The sequence below is a fragment of the Pleurodeles waltl genome, chromosome 9 (genome assembly GCF_031143425.1).
Source record: "Pleurodeles waltl isolate 20211129_DDA chromosome 9, aPleWal1.hap1.20221129, whole genome shotgun sequence".
Taxonomy (NCBI): domain Eukaryota; kingdom Metazoa; phylum Chordata; class Amphibia; order Caudata; family Salamandridae; genus Pleurodeles; species Pleurodeles waltl.
The window spans coordinates 340,367,643-340,376,566 of record NC_090448.1 but is presented as its reverse complement, the minus strand read 5'-3'; the positions used below and the strand labels follow the sequence as shown (position 1 = coordinate 340,376,566).

The 8,924-nt window shown below is 41.4% G+C and overlaps 1 protein-coding gene across 2 annotated transcripts in view; it reads left to right on the top strand.

The window, feature by feature from the left end:
- The first annotated feature begins 1,460 nt into the window (after window positions 1-1,460).
- Window positions 1,461-8,924, top strand: part of LOC138259278 (ADP-ribosylation factor 6-like) — a 49,274-nt gene continuing 41,810 nt past the window's right edge. Inside the window, exon 1 of one of the 2 annotated variants that reach the window (XM_069206895.1) lies at window positions 1,461-1,567. The gene's annotated coding sequence lies outside the window, so the exon portion shown is untranslated. Of the gene's footprint in view, window positions 1,568-1,752; window positions 1,901-8,924 lie in introns of those variants that run through there. The other variant, XM_069206894.1, reaches the window with a different exon arrangement.

Below are 8,924 nucleotides of genomic sequence, written 5' to 3'. Positions count from 1 at the left end.
CGCACCTTCCCCCGTAGGTCGTTCCATCGTTTGCGGATGTCCTCTCGATTTCTGGGATGCTGTCCCACCGCGTTGACCCTGTCCACGATCCGCTGCCAGAGCTCCGCCTTCCTTGCTATGGTGGTGTGCTGGACCTGTGAGCCGAAGAGCTGGGGTTCCACTCTTATGATCTCCTCCACCATGACCCGGAGTTCTTGGTCCGAAAAGCATGGGTGCCTTTGTGGTGCCATGGGGTGGTGTGTATGAGGTGTGGGGTGGTGTATGTGATGATGTGTGTGTTGGTGTGTGGTGCTTTGTGCTTCTATGTGGTGTGTGTGATGTTGCGGTGTGCCTCTGTGTGTCTGGCTCTCTATTCTCTGATGTGTCTCTCTCTCTCCTTCGTCTCTGGTTTTTGTTGGTAGGGGTTTGTGGGTGATGTGGGTGTTTGTTTTATATGGTATTGGATGTGTGGGAGTGGTGTGTGTATGTGTTTCAGGTGTGTGCCTTTCAAATTGTCCAATGTGGTAGGGGTTTGTAAAGATGTGTGTATTTTGACCGCGGCGGTGTGTACCGCCAATGGAATACCGCGGTTGAATGACCGCCGCGTCGATTTGCGGGTCATAATGGGATGGGCGTATTTCTGTTGGCGTGGCGGTGGAGGTTTGGTCTTCTCCAGTTTACCGCTGGCCGCTGATGTGGCGGACTGCAGTGGAGGGCGGATTTTCGGAGGTTTTGCAGTTGTGGGTCAGAATGTCCGTGGCGGCTGACCGCGGCGGTATTGTGGCGGCCTTCTGACCGGCGGTAAGCGGCTTTTACCGCCGAGGTCAGAATGACCCCCTAAGTGATTTGCCCAGATTCACAGGATGTTGAGGCTACGCTGAGAACCGAATCTGGTTCCTCAGTCCCACCACATCATTGCATTTTTTTTTTTTTTTTCTTTATAGGCATACAGCACAGCAGCTGCAATGCAGTGCCTGACTTAAAAAAACACACCGACTAAGCTAATAGACCTCACATAGGCAAGTCCCAATTGTTTTGCAATACTTATTTCATGTTCATTGTCATCTTTTCAGCGCGGGGTTTGTTGAAGGCATTTTGATATGCCTTGGATAGATTTAGCAACTTTACAAAAGCTAATGATTCTTTTAGATGTCACATCTGGCATAACAGAAAGAAATACCGTGCATGTCTCGAGAAATAGTTTATTTAGCACTAGCGCTCTAGATCACACTAATCACCAGAGTTTACGACAGAACAGGGATCTTGTACGGACCATAGCATTCATCCAGCAAAAGAGAATTTGTATTTACGTCACTGGGGTCCGCCCGCTTATGACGACATACCATGCGACAGGCCAAACCCTGTAGTATGAGCACGAGTGCTCAAAACAGCTCCACAGCCAATAAACAATTGGCAAGTGTTTTTTTGCCAGCCAATCCTAAACCACTGTAGGCTCACATGCCCCACAACCAATGGACAACGGACATAACCTCAACAGCAAATCCAAGCCCGTCACACTTTCCCACCGGTCATATAAACATGCTTCTGCTTACCTGATTGGTTATGACATCTGAGTGGCTTACAACCGGTAATTATATTGCACAAAAGATGTCTGTTAAAGAGTAACAATTTATTTCGTTGAACAACTAAAGGACGTCCCAGAACGTTCTGGACGGGTGGCAGTTCTCTCTAAGGGGCTTTGGGTGGGAAAAGGGTGGAAAGTAGTTTTCATGTTGTTGGGCCTCGAAAAGGAGGCGTGGTATGGGGGGGTGTTGTCGGGAGGGGGATGGGCTTCAGGGATTGTCGGTCTGGAGTGAAAGCGGTTTATGTGGGTATGGGAGCATAGCATTTAATCTTCTCCTATGGTGTTCTGCGGAAGCGGAGATGTTAAAGTCCTATCTTAACCCCCAGTTACTGTGAGGTGAGTATGTGGGGCGGTGGGTGCATTCAGAACTGTTGCCCGGTGCTTCCCGTGCCTTGTCTTAATGTTCAAACTGTTCATCGTAGCTTAAGGTGGATACTCGATATGACTGTGTACAAGGCTCGGTACCTGCCTATTATAGATGGGCCTCCAGCAAAGTATGTTTTACTGATAATCTGTCTTCAGTCCTTCCAGTTAGATAAAGTGAGTAGTATTACAGATAATAGTAGTAGTAGGTATTACTTACATCGCTTAGATGTGTCAGAAGTGCAATATTAAGTGCTACATCACATCACCGCTTCGTCACTCTTTATGTGACATTCTTCCTTAAAATGCTTCCTAACACTGCATTTCCGAAACCCTGCATGACAACTGACCTTTACTTAGAATTTCAGATGTTCTCTCCTTCCTTTCTGGAGAATCTTACCTTCATTCGCCGACTACCTCCATTATGAGAATAGCTCATTCCACGCACGACTGTCCACATTAATAATACCTTATATTGCATGTCAGCAAATTGCCCACGACTCATTTCCTAGATCGCTGCCTCGCTTTCTTTGAAACCATACTTTATAACCAAAGAATACTATTTAGCCTAATAATCGTCCCACCTATTTGCAGAGTTTCCATAGTCCCTGTTAATGATTGTGATAGACTAATTTAATGGTAGCTCTTCGTAAAGAAACTGGAATGAACACATTAAAAGATTTAATTGAGAGTACAAAACTAATCCCAACCATCATCCATTAGATTAACAATTTGGGTTCTTGAGTAGCATACAGCGTGTCGTCCTTCAGTTCGGTAGGGTTCATTATTTAAATGCAATTACTAATTATTATAATGTACTCCTCGTAAAAAATACTAGCCAGTGACGCAAAATTCGAAATCAGTGGCCATCGAAATGTACATGCAGGTTCTTCTAGCTCCAACGTAATAGTCCCTTTTACAGGGAAGGTCATTTGCAAATGACGTCGACCTACCTTACCTTCTCTAAAAGTAACATCCTTGGATGGTAAGAAGTCGAGTTTTTAGGTCAATTGCCGCTGTAAAGGCATGAAGTAAAAATACAGTATGTCCATGTCTACGGAAGATAAAAGAAAATGCAAAATTTTAATTTACACATTCTGATTAAATTAACCAGAACCGGTTTTGAAGCTGAAATGTATTTATACAAACATCAGTCGATACTAAGCTCATTAGCAGTACACCTATCAAGTAGCTGACAGAAGATTTTTAAACATTCTACTGGAACAATCGAGTAGGGGGGGGGGGCAGATAAACAATAGTTGGTAGTTAAACCGTATCAGACCACATTGGTAGAGGCTGAACGTATGTTAGGGTGACCAAATGTCTAGGGTGTGGTGAGACATCCCCAGTGTCTGGGCATCTATGCCAGTAGCCCTTCAATTTTCAAACGTTTGTCCTAGTGTTGAGCGCATCGGGATGAGCATAGGTACAATAATGAAAATGTTGTTTATGCTCACAGGTTCCTTTGACATCGCTGTCTGGTACGAAGATTTGCATCTCATTACCAGGACGGCTCCTTTACTCTCATACTGTCACTCAAGGCGTCATGCCCAGCTTGACATTTGTCATACTGCCTTTGGCACCTACACTTTTTCATAACTATGGCAAGGCTTTTTTGTTTCGTGACATTTTGTGTTTTTTGATGTATTCGCATTGAACTTATTTTTATTTTCTTGCTTCGAAAATGAGACCATGTGCCTATAAGCATCGTGTCAGGATGCATCTCGGGCTCAGCAGATTTCAGTTGGCCATGGTTCGCAATCCTAACTTGGTGTTCACTCAGCCAGTTGTGGCTTGATGCTTGTGCGAAAGTATCCAAATATAGAATGGATCACCAGATTTATATTTCCTTTTCCATGAGTGAGTACCACAAAACTGTCAGTTTTACATGTCAGAATTTCACTGTTCGGTTTTAAGGTAGAAATACATAGGAAACAGCGCTCACAGAAAATCCCCACATTTTTAGACAAAAAACAATGTAGGCACGGTGCTCATGGCAGGAGGAACCTCCCACCTCCTCCAGTGTTTCCTAGGAAACTAATAACAGTAAGAACATATCTGGTACCAAAGTATTTTGATAAATTTTGCTGATGTACAGGAACTCCTGAGTAAATATAACTCAATTTATTCTTAAGAAGAGTAGATCATTGTAGAAAACCTCCTTTTCTGTTGTTATTATTATAATATATTTTTTAATTATTCACTTTTCCCACCTTCAAATAATCAACTATGTACTTATTTGATCATACAACTGTCACGGGCTGAAGGGCTTAGATCGTCTTTGTTAAGTAATACTATTTTTTCTGTTAAACAAACATAATATAGATTGCGTATACTATAGCTATAGTTATTGTTTTATTTATTTCAGCCCTGAGGAAGTCTTTAAGATTATTATCTTACTGGACGAAACACGTGTTGGCGTTTGGCTTTTGATGATTCATGAAATTCTGATTCAATGAACATTTTTGTTTTCTACAATGATCTACTCTTCTTAAGAATAAATTGAGTTATATTTACTCAGGAGTTCCTGTACATCAGCAAAATTTATCAAAATACTTTGGTACCAGATATGTAATTTGGACCAGGAAACATTTACCTAAACACTGAGTATCAATACACGAGTGCCATGACAATTTGTTCTCGGTTTTAAGGTGTCTACAGAGGTTTCATATTGTTACAGTCCTTCTGAGCTGGAGTTTATTCTGGTAGTAGTATTGTGGAGACAGTGGCTGTCAAAGAGTACTTCTCATCCTGTGTCTGTGCCTTCTCCAACTTCCAATTTGTTTGCTTACAAAAAATTGCTAATACTTGTCCAAACATCCAGCACATTTTGCCCAGGTCAACTTATACATAGATGTTTATTTTACATTCCATGCAAGTCAGGAGGTCCTTTCATGTGGAGTGAAGGATTGGTTTTAAGACAAAACGAAGAGTTTGTCACCTTTTCTCAATAAAAACAAACTTTGGCAAAGACAATAGGTCTCTCTTTTGTGAAAAAAATGCTGTGATGGGGCCAGCACTTGAAGAAGCAGCACTGACAATGGAAGGGTGGGAAGGAAGAAGCAACACAGACAATGGGAGGGTGTGAAGGAAGAAGCAACAAGGATAATCGGCGGGTGGGAGTGAAGAAGCAACACGGACAATGACAAAAGCAGAAGAAAAAATAGTACCTCGGTCACAAGGAAAGAATCTAATCAAAATTAAGCGGTCAGTACTCCGTCCAGTGCTCCAAATGAAAGAAGAGTATATGAAAGCAGCACCCACTGGCCAGCTAGGAGGCAGCAAATAAAAGTAACAATGAAGCCAAAGACTTGTAAGCAGTGAGTTGACTCCAAAACCCCTTTTATTAAACCAAATGTCCTGCAATGGACAGTAGAATCTGTAAGAAAAATAATTGAACATTGTTTTTCCCAAACTAGCAGTGGTAGAAGGCCAAACCAACTCTGCTGGTTAATGTTGCACAAGTAACTTAAATAAATAAGCAATAACACAATAGCTGTGAGTTGAGCACTCATTGCTCAGTTAGGAGCCAAAGTGTGCATGTACAATTGTATTTTGAAAGTGATAGTTTACATCTGCTCTGCTGGTGTATAGACCTTTCATTGTACCTTGGACGATAAATTGAGGTCATTGCCTTTAAGGACACAAGCCAATCCTTCCCTCTTCGGTAGTACAGGTATATGGTCAATACACATAAGCCATGTGATGTTTTTGCCGTTAGAGAGAAACTTTGCATTGTCTACCTTTTTCATTCTTGGTTTTCGATGGCCCACTTAACTTATTTTAATTAGGAAGAAACTTGTGGCTACATGTTTCCTGTTTGTATCTGGTATTGGAAACAAGCAAATCCTACTTATTCTTCCTGCTTTCTTAAATGAACAAGGTGACATATTTGATCTTTATTTAGGGCATATTATTAGCGCTTTTGGACTCAGAGGTGATATTCCTTTAAAGATTTAGAGGGACCTTTGAATGTTACCTATGTGGCAGGTGGCAATCCCCCCTCCCCGGGTTCGCAAAATGTGAGTAATGCAATATGTAGCAGTGGGAAACCAATCGATCGAAAAAAAAAATGTTAATGGAAGAAGTTATTTAAAGCAATAAACTCTAAAACTTGATAAGGAATTGGAGAATACGTTTTTTTAACAGCTTTCACCATATTTTCCTCTCCGCTTCTGAAAACCTTACAATTATTAATTTACCATTTTCCCAGGTCCCAGCATAACACCAACGATAACGGCCACAGAGTAGAGCTAACATTTGTCAATATTAACAGACAGCTCTTAAGTGAACGCATGGGCCTGAGATAGTCGTTACCTATGCCCCGCTGTCATTCAGCCTGATCAAACCCACGTTATTTAATGTCAACTGGCATTAGATAATGTCATGAATGCTGAGCACCTGAAAGACAATACTTTACAAAGCAACACTCTAACAACTGCGTTGGCTTCCAGTGCTAGGGCAGTGGAAAACAGGAATTCACAAATACATTAGGTTTCACCTTGCCCAACATTTCCAAAACAACATGGGCATTGACAAAGACTATCTATCCTGGTTTAGGAGTTTGATTAAAAAAAAAAAAACACAAGTTTAGTGGAAGGCTGTCAAAACAGATGGCGGCCAATGTCACCCCTATCCTGACTGACAAACCATCACCTGCCAAATTGTAAATCAGACCCAAGTTTTGAAAATTATGTCTGTATTTCAACTTAGTAAAATGTATGATTTTCTCTGTTTTATTGTAAATGTAAAAATGTAAATTAGCACTTGTATAGCGCACTACTCACCCGTTAGGGTCTCAAGGCGCTGTACTCATACCGCTATGGAACCCCTCCTGGCTTTTTCCCTGTGAGGGGCCCACTCCTGAGCGTCCCCAGGGTGAAGCCAGGCATCCAAGCGCTGTTGGGGCCATTGTGGAGATTAAGCAAGCTATTGCCCAGAGTTGCAGAGTGGGACCCATGAATTAGATTAGGCACTGAGGCGAGAATTATCTGGTCAAGGGGAATTGAGCCCAAGACCTGCCGAAGCAGGACTTGAACCCTGGTCTTGAGCCAGATCTCTGCTTCAGGGTCTGCCGCTCTAACCATTGAGCATTGAGGAAAGTGACTGAACTGAACACAAGTATGACAATAAATGTTGATGCCCCCACCTTAAAAAGTTCTTAGATTGGTGCAACCCATCATTACCATATCCACCCTGAGCCTTTTCAGTAAAAACGCTTGCTAAGCATGCAACAGGAACGTTTAAAAATACCACATTTGTGTTCTATCACTTGAAAGCATTTCAGCGTAACTTTTGTATACCGATCAGTATTCCTTAAGTGTAGGATGCAAGGAATGTGCATAGCATATGGATTCCCATCTCCATGTATCAAGTTATTGTTCATACATGCTAGCTTGTTTAGATGACTCTTGTGCAGTAACTGTGGTGCTGCTTCTCTCCTGGCTGACAGTAAAATATGATAGCCAAGTCTAACAAAACTTGGCCTGTCTGGGAAGCGGGTCGACCCATGCTTAGTAACCATTGGGTTTACAAAAGAACAAGTCATTTATATTCAACAACTTTTTTCTGATGGATACCCTGTCTTCCTATAGGCTTGTCATCTACAGCCTTAGACTGGATCCAGAAGACATTTGTATATCCATATATATATATGAGGTTAGGTGGTGCCAGAAAAGCTTTGGCTTCATAGGGGTGTAGGAAGTCTGCTTGTGCAGGATAGTCAACTCAGATTTTTCACCTTTTGTTGGGCCCTATGTTTGTGCTGGCTGTAGAACTCTGTGCATAACTTGCTTCAAGTGCCCTTTTCCTGGAACTACCCAGTGACTAGTGTCAGTTGGACCCTGATGTTGACTTGTGCCTGACACCATGCAAGTCTTCAGCTGTCTCCCCTAAAATCCTGTGTTTTATGTTATTTAGAAGTGTACTCCTATGGTGGATTGGAACTTAAAAGATTAAGAAAGTTCAATATTTGACCAGGATGAACCTGGTTGATATGTAAGACCTGCACTCCATTGTGGGCAGCCTTAATTGCGCCTAGTTCCCAGTGTACTGCGATCATTGATTAGCCATGGTGCTTTTTTGTGCTATTTCTACTTAAAACTTTTAAAAATCATGCTTCTGGTTCCCCTTATTGTTTTTTTTTTTCATTTTGTTTTATGAAATGTAACTTTTTTATTCAGTTTGGGATTTTTATTATTTTGCCTTTCAACTGTATTACTTTTTTGGTATTGCATAAATACCTTACACATTGCCCTGCGTTAAGTCTGTTTGCATTGTGCCAGCCGTACCAGGGGATTGAACCTGGGTAAAATCAGTGACTTTGAGGCTTCACCCTTGACAAGGATTGTGATCCTACCTTGTTTGGATAATCACCCTCCCCAAATAATAATCCAGTCCCTTACAAGAAGTCTGTACCACATTTGATAGTAGGGGAGTCGGTTCTGTCTAATTTTATTGCTTTACATGTTGGAAGGAGGAGGTGGTAGAGCAAATGGAGCTTTGAACCTTAAAAGCATTTTTGATTTGTAGGGGATGTGAGAGAGGAATCCATCAAGTATATCAGAATAACCCAAATAATTAAAAAAGTAGGTTTAAAAACACATACTACAGCTTTGTTAGAACAAACCATTTTTACTTTTTCCCATTTTAAATTAGGTCAGATGATAGCGAACTTTTATTATATATGTGAGCTCACTTGGACTGAAGAATCTGCACTGTCAATTTCAGGCTGTTTATGGAGCATTATCGCACCTGCATGTAGCACATTTGACAGTCCCTCTGTTCGTTTTAATGCTTTGCTGAAGGGCATAGGATCTTGAGCATGACAGTCAAATATGAAAAAAGAGCTATCCTTCTCCGTCAAAGCTGTCATAGTTCTTCAACTACTAAACAAAGTTAGCTCCCCTTTATCCCATTATAAACTTAATATGCCCACCATCTTAATTTAGGAATGCATCACATGCTAACTTGCTGTGTCTCCTCAAACATATAATAA